Source organism: Vanellus vanellus, assembly GCF_965231255.1.
Source record: "Vanellus vanellus genome assembly, chromosome: 2".
In the NCBI taxonomy this organism is placed as follows: domain Eukaryota; kingdom Metazoa; phylum Chordata; class Aves; order Charadriiformes; family Charadriidae; genus Vanellus; species Vanellus vanellus.
Genome location: NC_138906.1, coordinates 56,916,575 through 56,939,823, shown reverse-complemented (window position 1 = coordinate 56,939,823; position 23,249 = coordinate 56,916,575). Strand labels below are relative to the sequence as shown.

The window sequence follows — 23,249 nt, the reverse complement described above, 5'->3', positions numbered from 1 at the left end:
TGGTTTGGTTTTGTTCTCTCTGGGGAGAAGAGGGGCTGAATGTATAGGTTACGTGATATTCTGTCAGTTGTTTGGATGGGAGAGCTGCCACTTTAGCATGGTATGAGCACTGCTTTTCCTGGGAGGGCTGCCTGGTGTTTGGATTGTGTCTGGCTGATTTTCATTTTGCAATCATGCAAAATGAAAGGATTTTTCCTAAGCTACTTTAAAGGGGGAAATTTTTAAAAGATGATTGATACAGAAAGATCAGTGGAAGATACACAGGGAGCATATGTATGATGAAGGTTCATCAGATTTTTTTTAAAAAAATTGGTATCTTCTGAGGATAAAGAATAATCTTTAACGTAGGTATTGAGTGACTTCCTATCACTCAACACTAATTTTAATATAAGGAAGTGTTGAAATGCTTCTAGAAAGTACAGTTAAAATAACTCCCTAAATATCTAAATGCTAGCTCCAATAGGATTGAGACTTTATGAGCAAAATTTGACTTTTAATGATGTTAGGTCAATACAGACTTTAAAAAAAGAGGAATTAGAGGTTCTGAAAATAAAGTTTTAGTCTTAGAGCTTTGATAAAGATCCGTGACCCCTGGCCCTTTAAATATTGAACTTAGACTGTAAAAATATCACTTCTTATTGATCACATGGTTATTAAAGTCAGTCAAATGCTCAATTTATATGTCAAACACTTGTAATATTTCCTGTAAATATTAGAACAAAAGAAAAGGGTGATAATATCCTTGTGTTCGGTTGTATTAGATTTATTCAGCTTTTCGTCACTGAGAAATAATAAAGTGTCAGTAAGAAATGCATTAAATATGTCAAGCATTTACCAAGGCTAAATTAATTTACAACCGTATCATGTATGTGGTGTATGCGTGCATTAGTTCATGTACATGAAGCTGGGAACATACCCACCCATGTCACTGAGTGTGATAGAACATATATATCATGTATAGTCGTTCTCTCCTTTCAGTACACCTTCCCACTCCTTACCGCATACTTGCAACCCTGGAAAGGTATGGCTTGTTTGTTGAATCTCAAAAAGAATGAGGAAACTTAATAAGTCAACAGATATTAATTAAGTGTTAAAGGCAGGTTTTCAAGTACCTTCAATATATATTGCTCCTAATGACATTCAAGTGCGCTTACAAGGGAGGTCAGGAGGGAGATCTTTAGATCCCCCAGGCTCCCCCAAGATGCCTTTCCATAACCAAATGCTTTCATATGAGTAATCGAAAGAAACCTTTAGTCAACCACTGGGGAGTCTTTACAGCCTGGCTTCGATTGGAGTCTGAGTGCAGGCCTGTGAGCAGGAGGTGTTTGTAAGCATTTCTAATGGCATTTTGATGTACATGTACAAAATTGATGTCGGAAGGATCATTGTAAAGTCCCAAACAGTGGAATATTGAGGACATTTTCAGGTGGCAGTCAGATTCTGGCTGGGTGAGCCCAGTATATTTTCTCATGTCACAGTTGATTAGGTTCACAGGGAAGTGGAAAGAGTAAAAAATTCTCTTATTACTGCAGCAATGCCATATCAGCCTCTTTTCCCTTTGAATGCAACATTAGTTTTTGTCCAGAACTCTAACTGCTTTCTACAGTTTGGGGAATTGTAAAGCAGAAACAATTTTCCCAGCTAGGCTGACCTTCACAGTAATGAGAAATGACTGGAATTTCTCTCTATTTCTGTAACATTTGGGGAGGAGGGTTAGGAGGAATGTGTTTGTTTTACCTGATATTATGTTGTGGGCGTCTATTTGGCACTTTAAGCCTAATTTTTTTCCATTCAGGAGATTACATGGACTGTTGCACCATCTGACCCAGTAGCCAGCCCTCAAGTGTATAGAGAAGCAACAGTAATGCACTTTAAACCTTTTGTTATCACAGCAATGATGGCATTTTGTTTCAGCCATTAAATGATTTTTTTTTTTTTTCCATGGGATGGCTATTTTCATTTACTCTTCAGTACTTGTTCAGGTGATGGGCAATGATCTTGAGAAAATTTAAGATTCATTACAGGTCAGGCAGATGGGGGAGCCTCAAGATGGACATACATCTGCAGAATGTTCCTTGTGAGGCTGGTGCTATAGTACTACAATGCTGATCATCTCTTGGGGATGGGATAAGAAAATTCTGCATTTATGTGCTATGTCCGAAGAGTCTTTAACAGCAGCACATCTGGCTAGAAATATGAGTTGTTTCCTTGTTCTTTCCAGGTGTTTCAGAATAAACCTGTGAAATCTGAGGCCTCTAGCAATGCATGGTGGTCCAGGCTAGGTCTGCCCTGCAAATGCAGAAGTAGCATTGCAGAGGTGTTGACATGGAAGAGTGAAAGCACTACGACGGGGCATTAAATGCAATGAGGCACCCAAGCAAACATGCAGGATCGCAGCCACACTTATACAGCCTATGCAGAAGTCCATACTGCTGTATCTTCGTTGTGGCATTGACATGAACTAGATGGGCTCAGGTAGGACTTCACCTGCTCCTGATTACGGTTTAGACCTATCTGCTGCTTGGCATCTGTGCTAGTAAAAGTTCCAGAAGTTCCTGGAAATGGGCACAGGTGAAAACATTTGAAATATGAGACAAATTGGATCAAATCTCTGGCTGCAGATCACTTAAATGTGAAAGCTGAGTGGTGGTTTCAGGGAATTCATAACTTTCAAGTGTTTTCCTTTAATTTTTGCTTTCCTTTAATTTTTTGCTTTTTGCTCCTGATGTTTGATTCGTACTTCCATCTATAGCTAACTTTTATGAAGACTTCGTAAAAAGACAGCACATTAATTCAAAGATGTTCAATATTGATCAATATTTATTGCAAAGCAATTGCAAACACGTGATCTTCCTTTTTCTATTGACAGCATTAGTCAGATTTTTTGCCTAGTCCTGAATCAAACCTTAAGTCTAATACTCATTTCATGCCAGTGTAAATCAAGACCAACTCTGTAGAAGGTCACGTGTGATACATCGGTATGAAAGCAGTGTAAGCGACATTGATCTTAGTGACTGTGAATTTTGGGAAGTTTGTCTTCATAGCACAGCTAAAACTTTATGACTGTGGCTTGTCTTCATTCCTGAGTCTCTCTTAAAAGCTCTGCACATGAGAAACATCGGGACAGATGTCCACACAGCACCACCTTCAGAGCCTTCCCGGCCTAGTGACATTAAGAAGTAAAAGTACTACGTCACGCAGTAAGGCAGGATCTGATCCTGGAAACACAAAAGCATTACCCTGCTTCCAGGACTGGTAAATCAGGATCTGGTACTGGCAGCCCTTAGTGAGAGAGGCACTCCCTCAAGCATTTCTTATTTGACTAGAGTGGGAAAGTGTACACGATATTAAATTCAGCATGCAAGACAAGATATACTCCAACTTTAAAAATAACAGCGATGTCTCCACATTGAGTGCTTTGGGACTTGGATTATACACTTGGCAGTTTTGTGTTTGTTTCTCTCTCCTAGGTAGCCGTGACAAGTCACTGGGTTAAGAACATACCCAAGTAGGAATGAAAGGTGTTCTACCTCCTGATCTCTCTCCCTGGTGTGCTCTCTGTTATGAAGGAACATTGTTACTTCTGTATCTAACAGGCTAAATGTGCAAAAACTGATCAGCCAGTCTCAATGCAGTGGGCTAAGATTTAATTACGCTTATTAAGACAGGGAAAAAGTGTCTAAGATGTGTGGAGAAGTTGCCCACAGCTGCTAAGTTATGTTAAGTATTTATGTCACGTTCAACTCAGGGCCATCTTCTTCAAATCGAGACAAGCTGTTGTAATGAGAAGGAACATGAGATATGTGTATGGAGGGTCCCAATGAATGGCACAAAGTGGCTGTGGCTGTCCTGTCTGCTGCTGGCAACTGGCGGAAGCTGAATCTCACCAGGCTGCCAAATTGAGGATGAGGAGTATTGTGTCCTGCATTCCGTCGGGCCCCGCAGGTCCTCACCCTTCCTGTGACTCTTAGGAACTCACCCAAATTCCTAAAAATTTCAGAGGCTGCAGGAGCAGCCAGGGAAAATAAAAACAGTGTCTAAATACAGGAGAAATAAGAGCAGTATATAAATATTGGAAAAGGTGTTCATTGCTGTCTCTAGCCTGCAGGAAGCGGTTCAGTGCTGCTGAAAACTGTGGAGAGCCAGGACACTACTCTCTGTTCCACATTTCTACAGGAAACCTCAGCATAACCTTTAGTGTGTGAGCTCCTAAATGCAAATGATGTTCAAAGCAATTATTTTAAGGTTTTTCTCTCCGTCCTACTGCCAGCCAGAATTAATGGCACAGCAGCATGTGCTGCATAGAAGTGTCCAAGAATGTGTGCCATAAATGTACAGTGCCAGCTTGCACCTCACCCTGCCGTAATTTCCCAACCAGAATGCCCTTATAGAGCTAAACCCTACCCCTCATCTTTTTGTTAAGAGGGTCCCCTTCTCAGCCCATTTCCTGCACCCCAACACATACCCTCTGGACTCTCATACTGGGCCTTGCTGTCATACCAGTAATTCTTCTTGGTTTTTTCTTCATTGTGTTCCTTCCAGAAAGCCTAGGAGCATGCAGCCACCAGGCCTGGGCAGCAGCAGGAAAGTCTTTCCAGAAAACAGCAGGCTATCAGTCAGCTGAAATGGGGGAGTTATAGGATCCTTAGGTTATGTGGAAAAGAGTAATGTGTAAAGCATGGGGTAGCATTACCTGCCTCTGTTCATCAACAGCCAGGCTTGCTCTCAGCCCCACGCTCTTCTTGTGGCATCATTCAGAGGTTTCTGAAGCTCCAATGATGCTGTTAGCACGTACTCCACTTCTAGCTGGCTAGGAGGCATTATCATTTGCTAACTTTTCCATTCTGTCATTAAAGTAATATCTTTAATATACAGGTAGTTCCTTTTCACCAATCTAGACAACACTGAAAGCAAAAATACATTAAATAAATCTATTTTACGTGAATTATTGCCCCAACCCTGCTAAGACGAGTATGCTTTAAAGTATTACTGATAAAAAGACTAAGGAAAAGACAGCTTTAAAAACTTTAAAAATCTTTTTCAAAGGTGTTTCCTTATCCAGACTTTTCTTATGTCTTAGTCAGTCCATATTTTAGCACAGTAATTTTGCTTACCCTCCATCACACCGTGCCTTACTGGAGTGTCAGAACCAAATCACAGCAATCAGCAGTCATACTGGCTGTTCACTGTTGGCCATCTTAGAGCAGTTCACAGCTCCATCTGCTCCTGCAAAACAAAGATGATATTGATAAAGAAGATGCAGAGTAGGAGTGGGTTTTAGGAAAGGATCTAGAGGAACAGGCTAAGATCACGGGGCACTGGGCTGTATGAAGTGCAAGCGCATAGTCTGTAACATTTCCTGCTCCCAAAGATGTTCCAGTCTTAAAAGACAAGCGAGACAAAGGAATTACAATTATCTCCACTTTACAGATGGAGAAGTGAGTTAGTAAGAGATTAACTGGCTTGTCCAAGGTCACTCAGGGAGCCTGACAGGCACAGAACTAGGACCTAGATTTTCTGAGTTCCTAAGGAAGGATCAATCTCTAAGAAATAGTGTCCTAAACTATGTTTCTTAATAAAAGAATCTCGTATTAAAACGTTACAAAAGTAAAAATGCAATTTCTTTACCTTTCAGTTTGATTAATGGATTCTTCACAACACAACAATAAAGCAAGTTCCTTTTATAATATAGAGTATTTGAATCATTTTTATTTTTTTTCAGAAAGTAATGATGGGGAAAAAAAAACTTTTCTTTGATTAATTCCAGGTAGATTTTGTTTTCTCTTTTTTTTTACTGCTAACTTCTAGATATCAAATAGATGTATTTTAAAGTACTAGGATTTGGCACGATGGTGAGCCAACTAGCAAGAGACCACCCTTTATAGATAATATAATAGTAGAACAAATTGAGTTTCCAGACCTTAATCCTCTAAGAAAAGCTGAAACCAGAGGGGAAAACTTCCACAGTGTTACTCAGTTGGTTCACCCTATTTGATTGCCGGTCAGTACATGAACCCTATTTTAGAAGTGATGTGATTTCTATCTAAAATAAGCTGTTTACAATGTTCTATGGGCTATTACTGTTCGAATGCTAGTTTCTAAAGTTCTTGAAAGAAGTCTACATTAAAGCAACATTCAGAAGATTGTAGGATTGTTTTGTATTCTCTCTGAAATGGAATGTGATTTCATCTGCATCAGGCTGATTTATACGGAGTAATTTTGTTGTTTTGCTTTTGAGCATTTTATGAACTCCCAGAGAGATTATTGACCCCTGCTTGAAAAGTTTGTGATGAGAAGATATACCAATAGTAGTCCTATTGTTAGTAATAATGACCATAATGGGTATAAATTCAGCTGTTCTTTTTAAGAGATGAAATATTTTCTTTACTTTTTATAGGCATAAGTAGAGCTTAAAAGCAAAGATATGGGGAGGGTCAGGATTTTCTGCAGTTTCCCTTCCAGTGTAATATTGCAGTGTACAACAGCTGCAGAAAACAGGATCACAACCAACCAGGGATACTCAGTGAAGAACAACCACTAAGGAATAATCTAAGGATTCATTTTTAATTATTTTGCCAGAGGTTTCTGTACTCATTTGTTAAAAACAGCGGCAAAATTGCAAACACTTTGCTTGTAACATGGAGTACTTTCAGGACTGCGCCTTATAGTCCATGAGAAATGAGCATGTGGTTAAAGGGAAACATAATTTAAGCACAACAGCAGATTTTCTGTACCGTGGCCTAAGGCTCTTGGAATTGCCCTGTGCAATAAGGCACCGTGTGGTAGTACTGAAACTGGTGCAGACGTCTGTCTGCGTTAACGCTGTACCCAGTATAACCAGGTTGAATGAAAAGCAGGGAGAACGAGACTCTCATCTTAGCACTTTGTGGCCTGGACAAGTATTTCTGCATTGCTGCTCTTTATAGTTCGTTTTCATTATAAGAAGTCAGTATATACCCTCAGAGACTGGTCACAAATTCCCAAAGACAAGAGCTGCAAGGCCCTGAATCTATCATTCTGCTTTAGGTGCAGAGGTAGTCACGCTGTCATTTAACTTAATGATCATTTGACTTAACACGTGTCATTTGGGAGCTAGGCTATATAGCCAGTCCTGTATAGTTAGGGCTCAGAGGTGGGCCCTTAATGCAGGTTCACAGTATCACAGTATCACAGTATGCTAGGGATTGGAAGGGACCTCAAAAGATCATCTAGTCCAATCCCCCTGTCGGAGCCGGAACACCTAGATGAGGTTGCACAGGAAGGCGTCCAGGCGAGTTTTGAATGTCTCCAGAGAAGGAGACTCCACAACCTCCCTGGGCAGCCTGTTCTAGTGCTCTGTCACCCTCACTGAGAAGAAGTTTCTTCTCAAATTTAAGTGGAACCTCTTGTGTTCCAGCTTGAATCCATTACCTCTTGTCCTATCATTGGTTGCTACTGAGAAGAGCCTGGCTCCATCCTCATGACATTCCCCCTTTATATATTTATAAACGCTAATAAGATCACCCCTCAGTCTCCTCTTCTCCAAACTAAAGAGACCCAGCTCCCTCAGTCTTTCCTCATAAGGGAGATGCTCCACTCCCTTAATCATCTTAGTTGCCCTACGCTGGACTCTCTCCAGCAGCTCTCTGTCCTTCTTGAACTGAGGGGCCCAGAACTGGACACGATATTCCAGATGCGGTCTCACCAGGGCAGAGTAGAGGGGAAGGAGGACCTCTCTCGATCTACTAACCACCCCCCTTCTAATACAGCCCAGGATGCCATTGGCCTTCTTGGCCACAAGGGCACAGTGCTGGCTCATGGTCATCCTGCTGTCCACCAGGACCCCCAGGTCCCTTTCCTCTACACTGCTCTCTAACAGGTAGCTCCCCATCCTATACTGGAACCTGGGGTTGTTTCTGCCCAGATGTAGGACCCTACATTTTCCCTTGTTGTATTTCAAAGGTTCTTACCTCTCTCAGCTCAAATCTAAATTGCTATGAAACGCATAGACATTCCCAAAGTCAGGCAGTGGGGCTTGGTGTGCAGTGTGGCCAAAAACTGGAAAAACTGCAAAACTCCATTTGCAATGGGTCTTGGTACAAGGTACATGCCTTTGGTACGTGTCTTTGGTATGTGCCATCCAAATGAGCCACTTAAAGGTACGCTCAGTTGCCCCCATGGTCAATGGAAAAAAGTCCTCTCCAGAAGACTCAGAAAAAGGCCTTGTCTTGTAAGCTCTGAATTACCCCTAGAAGCATCTGTTTCCCTTTCCTAACTATAGACACAACAGAAGGTGACTGGCTTTGTAACTTTAGTGTCTGAAAGTAGGTGTTGAGGGCAATGCCCAAACAGATAGAAAGAAGACAGAAGTGTGATTGCAGCGTGGGCTAACTGTATTCCCACACAGGCCATTTTTATAGCTTTGTGACAGAATATGGGTTTGAGAGGAGCATTACCGCAGGTTTTTTTTCTCCTGTACTAATGTAAGGTATATCAGAATAGTTGTGACACTATTTTGTAAAACTAAAAAGAACACTAGTCAAAAAGACTGCATGTTTCTAAGATCATCACATGTAGATTAAAGGCTCATCCCTTATGCAATGACTTATGTATGCCTATCATCTCTTCTCCTAGATCTTCTGCACAGCAGGACTGGTGTATAGGCTTCATGAGATGCAAAAAGATGACAGAAATACATAAGTGTTTTGATTTACCTATAGTCTTCTCTCTTCTATTCCTAATCTAGGATTTAGTGGTTTTATGATGTGTTGTATGTCATGTGTCTGATTTAAAATAATTATTTCCATAGTCATTCTTGTGATTCCACTTTTTTATGTTTCAGCACTCTTGTCTAGATGTTAGAATTAGTTATTTCTTTTATTAGCTCAGCAGTGCTTTGCTTCTGTAAATATAATTCAAGACCTGTAATTTTCTTTATCCTTGGTAAGATTATTCTCTCTATATATTTTTTCACTTGTGTTCTGCTTGGGGAATGGGAACATTCCGAAATGTCTATATGACATATTTCTTGGTTTTCCTTTGATATAGCATATCATCTATATTAGATGGTAGCCTATATTAGGCTGTTCGTTGTTCGTTAAAGTTTAAGAAGCAGTCCTGCATTTCATGTATTTTCTCTTGCACGTTTCTTATACACAAACACACATGCATGCACACTCAGAGTCATGGACTTCCAGGACTCAGTCCTAAAGGCAACCAATTCAACTGCTTTTTTGTTTCTTTCTTATATTCTTTCTTCTTAGCTTTCCTTTTATGTCTGTTGTCTTTGATAATTTGGCTTCAACGACATTTTTTACACAGGTTTGGCAAATGTGTTTCATGTACAACATTGCTGTGGACGTCCTTTCTTTTTATTGCTGCATGCTTGTTCTGTAATACCGTAATTTGATTATTTGTCCATGTATTTTTTTACTTTTGAGTTTCTGGATATATAGTGTTAGGGCTTGACTCTTACCTTACTTATATTGGTGTAAGCAAAAAGCAGCACTTCAGCTGTACTAGGTTTTTCCAAAGTCTTACCCCCTTTTGGAGGTAAAGGGTATTAGCCCAATAATAATTTGGTCGCACACATTTTTCCCCATTGCCTTTATTACTGCGTACCCAATCCAGGACATTTATAAAAAATAAGTTGTAAGCACTAGACATAGATGTGTGAGGAGAATCTTAACTTGAGGTGCCCTTACAACATCATCTGTTGAGTTCCCCTGAGTAAAGCACCACCTTCAGTTTTGGTTCTGGCTAATTAATGTCCTTTGAAGATCCAAAGGCACTCTGTACTCACACTGCTCCATGGGATAGCATGCAGTAGCGTGTGGTCTCTGCTGACTCCAACTTCTTTCCCTGAGCAAAGAAGAGGTAGTGTCAAGGAAGCAAAAGTAGATCTTGGGTAGTAAGAATACCCTGAAGGGGGGTAGGATTGCTAACATTTGAAAAAATACCTGCCCAGCAGTCACAAAAAAAACCCAACCAACCAAACAAACAACAAACCCCAAACAAGAAATCAAATGAGGCCAATTAGAGCTGTCCTTCCTGGGACAGGGGCTGTCCCCAAGACACTGCCGGTGATTTGGGGAGCTGGCTGTTACCAGGGCAGCTCCAACTGGAGGCATAATCATCCGTGTCCCAGCAGTGACAGATGAGGGGCAGAACAAGAGCTCCCTAGTGCCACCTGCCTTATCATCAACCCTTCCTTTTGGCAACAGCCACTTGTACAGATGAGTGGATGAGGCCTTGCATCCATGCCTACTCATCTCTACCCACCAACCTGGAGGCCACTTAGTGCCAATCATAAATAAGGGGCCAGTAGTACTCTGTAGTACAGCTCTTGTGGCTTGACGTACAATTCTTCCCCCGATTTTATTATCTTTAACAGCTATATGATGAGGGTCATTTATACAAGTGAGTCATCTTTTCTGCATAATACGATAGTGATAGGTCTAGAGCTCAAGTAAGCATTACATGAGTTACTGTGATTCATTTTAAAATAGAACTTGATAAAAACAAGATATCATATGTGACATTTACTACAAGAGTGTGAATAAACAAAAAGCTAGAAGGAATGGGAGGATGCATCAGAGATTTCCCCACCACTGCAGTGGCATGTTGAGTAGTTGATTTATCTTGTGAAAAATGTCCAGAACATTAATGGGAAAATTAGTATTTTCTAAAGGATAAATATGTTGTCAAATCACAAGTTTGGAGAGAAGACAAGGGTTTCATTTATGCAGGGTGTTCTGATAATGTAAGCCAGCAAAGTTGAACCAGTTAATTTATGAACAGCAGCAGATTCAGACATATGTACTATACTCTCCTGGATCTGCCACTTCCTTGTGTAAAGGCAGCCTTCACTTTGAAATATCCCCTGGTAATTATTTTTACCATTTATGCGCTTCTTAGTTAGAGACCTACATCTTGTGAGCAGCTTTGCAAGTCATTTAGATGTTCGTTCATTTCTGTACCTCAGAGGAATTTTTTGGCCTCCATTAATATTACCTGTGTATATATTATGGCAGTGGCTTAAGTGCCCAACTTACATAAATACTAGGTAAATACATAAATCACTAGGTACTTTGCAGCAAACAGGAAAATATTCCATGTGCAGATTTACCCTGAAATACAAAAAATTGGTTTTAATTTGGATCTTGCCTTCTTTTGGTGCATGTGCATATGTAATCCAGTCCTAATGGATTTTCAGGTGTATTATCTAAAGAGAAAACAAACAAACAGGATGGAAGAGAGGGAGTTTTATTATTCTCATTTTTCAGACAGGAAATTAAAGAAATTAAAATATATGGAAGAATTGGACCTCCAGTGAGATTTCTAGATCTCTACCCAGGGACCCTAATAACAAGACTTCCTTCCTCTTCAAACATAATTATTACTATTTCCATCGCATATACTTTGGAAAGTTTTTCATGTTTCCACATGAAATACTAATTTTCTAACCCTGAACTTTCCTTTTAAGCAAAATCAATGAAAAGCTATTGTTGCTTTTACAGATGCCAGAAAGAATTATTACCATCATAGGCAACAATAAAAAAGATATTTTCACCCTCAGTAGATTGAATTACTGAGAAATAACCTTATAATTACTGTATAAAACACCCTGTTTTAACACTATTTTTAATATCCATAAAGTTTCTGATTTATTTTTCACGAGCCAGCATCAACGTGCTAAATTCTGCCTTGCTCTAAGCTGGTGCAATTATGCTGACCTCTATGGGACTCCACCTGTTACATTGATGGCTCTTAAGAGGCACACTATTTTTTGATGAATATTAGCTAGGAACAAAGAGAGAGGTCCGATTTCACTGTCATTGATTTAAACAAGCAGCATAGTTTCCCTGAAATTGAAGGAAATATTTTGGAGTTCTAGCAGTATAGCAGGTAAATCTACTTTCAGTTATGTCTTTGTCAGACCAGTGGGGAGAAGAAGCCTTCTGATATCCCCCAGTGTGGGATTCACCAGTGGAAATGTCACGGAACCCTTGAGTTATAGTGAACTTGCCAAATGCACCCTTGTCCCTCGCTCCCTGTAGATCTTGGTTTAGATACCTCAGCAACCTGCAATGCTCAGCTGGCTCATGGTCTTCAGGAGAGAGAAGTTCCTTCCTCCTTCCTTCCCCCTAAGCACGTTCACATTGCTGTCTTGCAGCTACAACTGAAAATCTGGCTGCTGGACCCATGCAAAAGTAAAAGCTTCTGGGTTAGTTTAGGCTGTTGATTTTTTTTTGCTTCTTCCAGCTGGCTGGTGTTCACCAAGTCTTCTGCAAGTCAAGGTCTTTGTCTGTCTCCTTGAGTTGATACTAAGAGGATTGTTACCTGCCTGCTGATTGTCGTTGTTGAAAGAGGAAACAATTCAATGCAGAATCACTGCACCCTCGTTTTGTGTTCAGTTAAATTGTACTTAAAAGTAGGCCATCCCTTTTCTGTTCATCTGATTTCTCCTAGCATGGTAAGAAACCATATGAGTGCCCTCTGTGAAATTTCTCGTTTCAAGGGGATATATTCAGCTTTAAGTTTGGAAAGCAAACAGCTCATACCCCATATTTTATAGGGAGTGTTTGTTTTCTTGGATTTACAAGTAATATGAATGTGCTAGGCGTAGTGAAAGAGTCGTGCCTCAACTGCATTTGGGCTGGTTTCATCACAGTTTCTTCCTTGTTGGAGGTGCATTAGAACAACAGCATTGTTTGACTGGGTTGCCTGCAAAAACATTTTTGACCCTTGGCTTACCCTTTTACTGACAGAATTACCAGTAGCACCCACCAGTACCAGTGGCTGCAAAGAGGTCTGCAGACAGCGCCCTTTCCAAAAGTATATTTTGGCAAATACTTAGGAACGTATATATATATATGTTCCTCCAACCCCAAAATGGGTGAGATTAGGCAAAGGCACGTAAGAATGATTCCTTTGAAATGAAGTATTTCCACTCAATTTATAAAACACCCATCTGTGAGGGTGATCCATTTTACATTCCCTTTCAAGAAATCATTTTGGTCTGAACTGAATGTTTCATGTGACCTCAAATTTATTTCTTTTCCATTTTTTTTCACTCCAGGTCTGCCTGAATTGTGTTTTGTTATTGTTTGGGGGGAGGTGGGGGTTCAGGGAGTGAGTAGGGTGTTTTGAGGGAATTTTTCAGTCTGCAAACAGAAAAATCCATTAGTTTCACAGCTGTAGGTGTAAATGTTTTGACTTCTGACTTCAATGGATAGCTTCTCTAGTTTAGAGTGGCATAAATACAAAAAAAAAAAAGGAAAAACTCAGGTCTTTGGTGAGACTGATTTAAATAAAGTATCAGTGTAAGTAGCTAATTCTAGTGTTTCAAATGAGAGTATCATTCCCCCCTTATTGCCAATTTGAAGCCTATACGAAATCGAGGGGGCTGATTCTGACAGTAGTTACTTCTGTTTTAACCAATTGCGACTCTGCTGACCTCATTAAAATTACACCAGATTTCTGTCCTGGTGGAGAGAAATCAGAATCAGACCAAGAACTTGGAACTTACATTATTTTTAGCACAAAAAATCCCTTGTTTTGTAAAGCACAAGAAGCGCTACAGGGCCCATAAATATTTTGTGAATCTGGTCAACAGATAAAAGTAGAAAATACTTAGAACATGAAGAAATTCATCTGTCTGTCTATTGACAGTGCCTTATGGAAGAACAAGAGTCTAGGTACAATAAGGCAATAATGAATTTAATGAAAAAGCTACAGACATTCAGGTTGTAAGCTGAGCTGCTGTTGAAAAAAGATAGTACATATTTTTGCCCATATAGCAGAATTCCTTGGCTGAATGTCTATGAGTAGATTTCCATTGATAATAAATATGGAGGAAATTATTTGTTGTAAATGATAATTAGACTTTCCCCAGGCTATGCATTCAGCCAGTAGCAGATACTGAATAATAACATAGGCATCATTTCTGACATTCTGCCTCCGCACACAAAAAAAGAGGATGATAGAAGCTAAACCTTGCCATGATTTTTGTTTAAAATACAGTAAAAACATCATGGGGTAAATTAATATTTGCATGCAATTATATGTAATGACATATATAACGTGGAGTATAAGTAACATCCCATTATCTGTGAAGGAGTAAAATCACAGTCAGAAGAAGACACTAACACAAACTCTCTTGAGTTTACCCAGGACTACATTAGGACTTGTGTACAGACTAACTTTAAGCAGTCTTTGCAGGATCTCAGCCTCAGATTTTAACCAATTTGGAATTGATCCTTGCAGCAAAAAAATTCTTCAGTTTATACTTGCAGTCATCACTCACATTCAGCTAACAGCAGTTCTTCTGTTACCTCAAGCAATATGGAGCTATGCTTTTGTTATAAGAGGATCTCAGTTTCATATACCCTCTTGCCATCAATTTATAGTGCCTAGCACAGTGGCAATTGCAAAGACCTCAGAAACAATACATTCCTAGCCTATATGTTTTTAATTATATTTCCAAGTTTCATTTGCTGTTGGCAACTTGACGTTATTTTGATTTTGCTGAGGTGAAATATATGAGTTTCAAATACAGCTTTGAAATTGATTAGGAATTAATATGGCAGCATTACAGACACACTAGATTTACTGCTGCTTTTGCAGCTCTGTGTGAGCTCCCATATGGAAAACCTATTGTGACCAGATCCAGAGTGACATGAGCAAAGTGGCTGAGACTGGAGATAAGAGATCAGAGAAAAGGAATCAAATAGGTAAAAGCAGAAGAGTCTATAGCAAAAAAATAATTATACCCACCCCCCCAAAAAAAAAACAGGGAGGAGTCACAGGAAAGGTGGGACGTGGCTAGGTTAGGAAAAAAATAAATAACAATTAAAAAAATTTAAAAAAGCTTTCAAGGCAATCGGTAAATTTAAAATAACTAGTGAATGTTCTGTACACCTCTCAGAAGAACAATAACAAAATTAAACCTGGAATCACCTAGTTGATGCTGAGCACAGCACAGCCCCACACAGCCTGCGTAAGCACGCTCTGGCAGTCCTGCTTCTGGGGCAGGACTTGCAGCTTATTTTTGGGAGCAGGTTTCTTGCTGACATCAAACGAGATGGAAGTGCCTGGGAGGGGAGAGGATTCTCTGTGGAAATGTTTCATATGTGGCTGCATTACACTATTAACACTTCTGCCTTTCCTCTTCTGTAGGAGCTGCACTGAGGTCACAATTCTTGGCATGTTAAGGACACGATTGTTACCAGTTTATATGTAGCTTTATGTACAGCGCAGGACTGCTGATGAAAAAGAGAATATTGAGTGTGTGTATGCATTTATTAACAGTGGCTTCAAAGTGCCGTAGTCAGTCCTGTGTTAGCTAGTGGCTCCTTATATTTTGATAGTCAAATTAAGCCTTCCATTTGTGAATGTGGCAGGAGGTTGCTACCATCTGAGATGCAATATGCTCACATGGTGCTGGTGCAAGGACGGGGAGCGCAGGTTCATAAGTGTTCATTGCTCTATCTTTAGAAAAAGAGTAGCAGCGGGAACCTCCCCATTGACACACAGACAGCAAACAGTTGAACAAAGTCACGTTCCCAGTCCATCACTGGGAACTCGGAACTGGACTAAAGTAATACAATAGTGCCCCAAGGAAAATGTTAACAGTATCATGCTTAGGGATCCCCAGCATCGCTTTCTGCATGGCCTCTCCCCTCACACAGACTTTCACTCAGATTCCTTGTTTTAGTGGCTATCACTCACCCGTTATATTTATTTTATTAGAAATGTGGTTTTGACTTTAAGGTTTTCAAACTAAATGCTTCCTTCAACTTTGTTCACGCTTCTCAAATCTCACTTTGTATACTGAGGTTTCAGCAAAACTCAAATATCTAATTAAAAATCAGTGTCTCGATTCAATATCTCATATACTCCCCATGAAACCTGGAAAATAGAAAGAGAACTTCTCAAACACATGGTATAGATTATGGTGTTTATGTCATTTTGACTTTGGGGCAAACTGACATAACTGCAGAGGATGTAATCCTTCCAGCTTTCTAGATACCTGGATTCAGAACCAGATTTGGATTTTGGACTGACCTGTATCTTTGCCTGCAATCTTTCCACTGCACTCAAGAGTCATCTGTATCATTCCTCAACTTTGTATCAGATCGGTGCATCTTGTAAGGTCAAGTTTGGAGTTGAAAGCAGTGAAAAGAAAAATATTCCACATAGTTCCAGTTTTAGATCTGATCTTGCTCACATTCAAGTCAATGAGACTTCAATGTAAGCACTTAGCTTACATGGAAGCAGACCTATATGGTGATGCTGTAAATGAAGTAAATGAAAATATCCAGATATATTTCCATCTTCAAAACAGGATATTTGCAGAGCAGCTGGCTTAGAACTTTTACAGAAGCCTCATACACGTTCTCAGTAAGCAATGTGTCCCTAAGTATTAAGTAGGATTCATTCTTCAAAGGACAAAAGAGAAGGTCTGTACCTAAAAGTTTGATTTTTAATATGAATATTCAAATAAACAGTTCCAGGCATGTATACTACAATTGCATAGTGAACTGTAAAACAAGACTGTTTCAGAAATATTTTCTCGAATACCCAACATGAAGCGTCATATTATCATGGTGTGACCTCACATTGCATTTTTAACATTTATATATGCAAATAGTCATATTTACATGTGCACGTGCCATTCACACATTCAAATTAAAGGCAAATAAATGTTTTAGATTAAGGAGATTAATTTGGCGTGTCTCACGGTTGACACACTTTCTACAGAGGCCAGATCACTGAGACCCAAGTGCTGGGCTCTTATCCGAGAAGACAGATGGCAATTCCCTTTTGATAAGAGTTCATTTTTTTAGCAGCAAGGGAGCCCTGAAGTAACCATTTTTCTTGTGGGGAAAGCATCTTTCAGAAGCCAGATAAATCATTCTAAAATAGACAAACACAGGAACTGAGGAACTAATCAACCTGAAATGAGCTGAGTTGCAGCCCCTTTCAGAAAGTTTAGGAGATGCTCTTTGCTTTCATTCTTGCCACACATGGGAAGTACTTCAGAAAAGTAGAGAATTCAGACAATTTGTTCAGTACTTTTTCCTCTTTCCTGAGCACCAATACAATTTATGAGTAGTAGCGATGCAAAATTTCATCGAGTCAGATGAGGTAGTTTGTTTACAGTATGTTTACATCGTGCATAAAATAAACAGTTGTAGATATTTTAAAGACTGCGTAAACATAAAAGTAACTAACCAGACTAAACCAAGACGGCTCTGTTCAATTAAAGTCTGGAACAGTGTGTGCCAGCTTATACAGATCTGAAACATTTCATACTCCTAAATTGTAAATGCGGACAGCTGGGAGCCCCCAGGACAAGAGTCTGCAGGTAGCCTATAAGTACTGACCTGCTGCCCAAAGAGGATCCCTCCCTTTCCTCTAGTTTCCTTTCCTCTCCTCTCTTTCCTATCTGTCACTAATAGAGCAGAAAGGAAAATGGCTAGGGTGATTTCCACTTGCTCCTTGCCTGTGCCCTAATGTGTTCTTCATTATTCATGTCTCCAGTAGTTTGGTCCTAGAGATCTGGGAATGATGTCTGCTCTTTATTTGCTTTGCCGTGGCTCTATTAAAAATATGCCTTTTTTTATTTTGCAAACTGTTATAGTAGTTTTTTAGACTGGTTCCAATTTGACCAGCAGCACCTTGTTTACAAAGATATTGTGAGAAATTTTGTGCATCCTCCTCTATCCATGTCATATCAAGGCGTACATGAGCACTCCGTGCTTCCCATCACCTCAGGTCGCGTCGCTTTGCATTGAATCAAGTCACGTCGCATCAGCGATACCACTATCAGTACTTATTCCTGATAGAAAATTCAGCATAGATTTAGACAGCAAATAGCTCAGCCACAATAAATGTATATAATGAGCAGATTAAGTATCTGTGAGAACCAGATATTTTAAGTGTCCCTGGCAAGTCAGTGCTTGCAGATATTCCAATATCCATGTCTCTACACTGTATTCTGCACATAAATATCTGATATATGTGCATATACTAAAATGTCTCTCTAGGCAGCCTATTTGGAGCTCTTACTATCTACAACTATTTGCAAATATAGACCTGTGCAGTTTTGAAATATCCAGGCATCATTATTGGACAGGTCTGGATATTGTAACTACCTTGAATAGTTTATAGGTTGATCATATTCCAGCACTGTACAAATAACAAATGTTGACAGGTTTTGTTTTTTTCATAATTTGGGATTTGTTTCAAACATTTGCCTTCTGGCGCATGTTTTCAAGGAGTTATGCATGATTAGGCTCTATGACAGACATTTTATTAGACATTTTACCCTGTTCATTTATAAAAGTTAAATGTTGTAATTATCCTATTACATAAACTAAAAAGAAGGGAGGGGAGGGGATGGTAAAAAAAAAACAGTCTCTAACTGATATCTAAAACATACAGGGTTCCCAAAATGTTTGATCATAGTATCTTTTTGGATAGAATTATCTACTTTTGTTTTATATTACCTATGTATTCTGTCTTGGCTTTCTTGGTATGTGCATCCTCACAGGTTTCTTGAAAATTTGACTTAGTTTTGCTTAAGACCCTAAAAATAAATTAAACTGGCAGAGCTCAGACACCCATAGTTGCAAAATTTGGCTGCAAAATTCTATATAAATGCTAAGTGGTCTTCTTATTGTTGATTATTACAAACATTTACTTGGCACTCATCACTGTGGTATCCAGGTGCTTTCCCAGGATTAAGTTGAAGCAGCCTTTCCAGTGTCTTTTTAAAAATTCCTCCAGGGATTTTGAGATTTAATGTAGGTCCAGGTAGCTATCAACTGGTACAAGGTACATATGCATATTGAAGACAATTAGGAATACAAGCATTAATCCTATGTAAAGGATTTGCTAGAAGAGCTACTGGAGACTTCCAGAGTAACTGTACTTCTGCATCAATCAGTTCATGTTTAGAAACCAAGCATATGGGTATGTAGGTTGGAATGCTCTACTTGTATGTCTTCAATCTCTTGAAGACACTTTCATATTTTTGTTGTTAGATATAGTGTGCAGTTACTGGAATGGGATGGTTTGGTGGGTTAGCTTTGGCTAACAGCCAGACGCCCACCCAGCTGCTCACTCGCTGCCTCAGTGGGGTGGGGGAGAAAATAGGATGAGAAAGCTCATGGATTAAGATAGAGAGACTGCTGACCAATTCCTGTCACAGGCAAAACAGACTCAACTTGGCGATAATTAACTTTAATTTATTGCCAATTAAAATAGATTCAGGCAGTGAGAAATAAAAAGACAAACATTAAAACAACATCTTTCCTCCCCCGTCTCCCAGACTCAAATTCATTCCTTCACTCCTGACTCCTCTACCCACCCCCAGTGGTGCAGGGGGCATGGAGGGCTATGGTCAGTCCAGAACAGTTCCTCTCTGCTGCTTCTTCCTCTTCATACTTTTCCCCTGCTCTTGCGTGTGCTCTCCACGGATCACGGTTCTCAGCAGGAAATATCCATCGGCTCCAGTGTGGGGTCCTCAAGGGCGACAGTGTAGATACCTGGTCTGCTGTGGAGCACCTCCTCCTTTGTCTGACCTTGTTCCCTCTGTTGTGTTCACTCTTGTTTCCCCCCTCCTCCTCTGCAGGTCCCCAGCTACCAAAACCTTGCCCATACAGATGATAATGCTGGTCACAGTAATGAAGAAGGTACCAGAATATCCTCAGAAACCTGTGCTCAGTTTGAAACAGTCTTTCTCCCTTAAGTCCAAGTTACTACTACCCAGAATCTGTCTCACAAGCCAATGTGAAAAAATGGGAATAGAACCCACTAAATTTTAACATGTAATTATCTCAAAATCTCAAGACAGATAAAATTCACATAGATTGCCAGTTAAAATTTCATACAAAAGCAAATGCCATGCTAATAAAAATGTCATTTCTATGCTCGTTTTTCACATAGTCTGGATAGAAAAGAAAAATGTCATGTGTTTCTGATTGGGGGCCATTGCTGAATTCTTCTCAACTTTTAGTAACTTAAATCAAAGGATTTTTCTGGTTTCCCTTGAAAATCATTAGTTTAGGCAAACACTCTCAGTAGTTAATCAGTAGCTGATCTAGTAGTGTGATGTTCCCTACAGGAAGGATTGTCTGAGAACATAAGAGACTGCAGATCTGTCAGTCCCTAATCAAATATACCGCTTTTCTACACTAATTTAATCTCTAGTAGATATCCAGAAATGTGATTTTTTTAACAGCCTTCCGGAAAAACACCGATCCTTTTTTGTAAAATGAAGTTATACCTGCTGTTGCTCCACAATATGTCCCTCCATTCTCTTTTGCTGCATTCAGATAGCGTATCTTCACTCTTAGCCTCTCCCACAAGTCCTTTAGAAAACACACAAGATCTAACTTAATTCTTATACTGGCACTACATAAAGTGACCTTACCTTTCAGGTTTCATACCCACTTTTTCATACAATGCTCTGGCATCCTGAAATGTCTTGGCTTTTCATTTCATCAGTCAAATAGTTTGGTTTTTTTCTTTATATTTGTTGAATGAGTGATATTGTAATAAGTAAAACTGGCTCTTTGATTACCAGACTGGTGGAATGAAAGTTTAGTAGGATACGCCCTTTATAGAGAAAAGTAAAATTACTGTGTAGGCTATCAAATCTGATCTTGTATTCAACAATACATGCATGCCCAATCAGTTTCTCGCAGTAAGTTACAGAGATACTAAGTTAGCTTTAGAAAAAAGAGAGGAAGAGGTTATTCTTCCAGAAAAATAAAGTGTTTGTGGCTCTCAAGAAAGCTGCTTGCAGCGTTGACTCTACCACACTTTTCTTGAAACTGTGCTTTTTGAAGACTATTTCTTAAGCCTAGAAACTCTCACTTCACATGTCACAGTTTTAGGATCTTGAAAATAGTGCCCCTTTCATCCCCTGTCATTTTACAGGTTAGTTTTAGTTGTGTGAGTTCTGTTTGCTGCAGTGGAATGGCTCCTGCTTTACACTGAGTTAGAGCAGAACGACTTTCATATGCTTTTCCTTTAAAAGTTCATGTTTGGGAAGTCAGAAAAATGTACTGAAGCTACTCGGTTATTACAAGATTCTTCCTCATAAAGTTTGCTTCTCCAAATAATCGTGTCATTAACGGAGGCATCCTTGCGATGGCTGGCCTGTCACTTTAAACTAAGGTCGCCATTACCAGCTGTTATGGCTGGTGTTTTGAGTGGGAGCAGAAATTTGGGCACTGGAATTGACAGCTTCAAAGGTCTCAGCCTTCCAAATTAAATCATTATTTAAATACTGAAATGAAATGGGGAGAGCCCTTTGTGGGATCTTTCATAACGTATTTCTAATACTTCCCATAAGTGTTCTCAGGGATCCAGCGTGCACTGAGAAATGGCATAAACCTCTCAAGTCAGAGATTCTATTTTTAAAATAAAAGCAAGATATAATTTGTCAGAAGTTACTTTGGTGTCCAGATATAATGAAATGAGGTGTAGTTCTCCATTCCCAATTTGCACACGATATAAAAGGGGTCAGTTTAACAGAGCGTAACTTGCAGTCAACAGTTTCCCAAAGCACTCAAAGAAAAATGCATCTTCTCTTTTTTAATCAGACTTATGAATAGATAGGGATGTTTTTATATGCACTTCGAAGTACCTTACCCTGCGAGTTGGCCCATTCAGTGTGATTTTTCCTGGAACATGGTACCTATGCATATCATAGCCTCTGCCATCTTTTTTAATAAGTAGCTTATCTCTGTGATGCAACTAAAAGCAATCCTGAGTGTCTCCAGGGTTTGTTGTAATTAAATTTTATTGTTGTGTTTGAAAATTTACAGTTTTTGAAAACTGGAGCAAGAAAAATGGAAAAGAGATTCTAGGAGAATCTGATTTTTAGGAGGTTTTAACCCTTTGTAGTTTCCAGATTCACAGGCTAACTTATGGGCCCCAAGTAACTGTTCCTATACGCAACTGAAGCCGTGAACTATAGCAGCTAGTGTAGTTTATTGGCTGATGTCAGGTAACCAGGCAAGGATTATCATTTATACCTACAGTCAGATGCTGTAGGGTCACAGATGCAGTAATTTGTTGGTGCCTAATAAGGCAATAGAAGGCCTTTTCTGAAAGTCTTACGCTCTTGCTGCTGCCCCTTTTTTCTCCAACTATTTACAGCTACAAGGAGATTACTCCACAATTCCCAGTGCTGCCCATGCAGTGCTGTGAAGAAAGGCAGGTATTACCAGCTTCTGATCTGGACAATGGAGAAATGTCACTGTTTTGAGCAGAAAACCGACAAGTTTATCTATACTGTTATCTGGCATTATACTGTCATGCTCAGGCACCACCACCCAAGTCACGGAGGAGTGCCCGCAACTACATTTGGGCTCACACCTTATGCAGTCAGTGCAATTGTTTGCACTCTGCATTCAGGGACCGAGCTTTGCCTTGGTCATTTTGCCGGCCTCTGCTCTCTTCACCGCTCATCGAGACTGCTAATAAAGCAGTCATTGCAGTTTCCCCCTTTGTGTTTTATTCCTGCTTGATTTTCTTGCCATGGGATGTCGCAGACTGGTTTTGGAGATTCATGTAACAATTTTTTCCAAATCAAAATATTTCGTCCAACAATGTCATCTTTTCTGTCCAGCATTGCTACTAATCTTTATTTAGTTATTTACTTTACAATTTCTAGAGGGATTGGATGTGCCCAAGGCGCCCCTTTAGGCAACACTTTATATCAAGGTACCATTTATAAATACTTCATGAAGGGCTAATGAATGATTAATAGATGTTTTAATGTATGACCAATCAATTGTTGTAGATTTTGCAACGTCCAAGAGACAAGTAGGTTTCTTATAAGCATAGATTATAACCATATCTGACATCTTCTACTGATGGGCTTCTAAACATCTATAACATACACACTACTCATATCTGTAACATGCTTAAAACATCTACTAATCACTGATTAATTTTTTATAACCTATTTTGAAGCGGAGCCTGTCTGTGGAGTACATCCCTTACTGGTGTCTGTGACTCTCCGTTTCTATAGGATTGATAATTTACTCATCCTCTAAGAAAAAACATCTTTGCTGTCCCCAGACTTTTTTCTCCCTCAAACTTCTGGCTACTTTGCCTTGCTAATGTACATTTTGCAAGCTCTGCTGAAGTGCAATGATTCTTAGGGAGCAAACCCACTCTAAAATACATTCTCAGCCTGTTTAACTGTTTGTTTGACTTTTTGCGGGACAGCTGTTCCAGTGATG

General features: G+C 39.6%; 1 protein-coding gene across 1 annotated transcript in view; it reads left to right on the top strand.

The window, feature by feature from the left end:
• The window catches only part of POU6F2 (POU class 6 homeobox 2), a gene marked incomplete at both ends in the record, with an annotated part of 321,727 nt that overhangs the window by 236,635 nt on the left and 61,843 nt on the right, over positions 1-23,249 (top strand). The gene's annotated exons all lie outside the window — the stretch shown is intronic.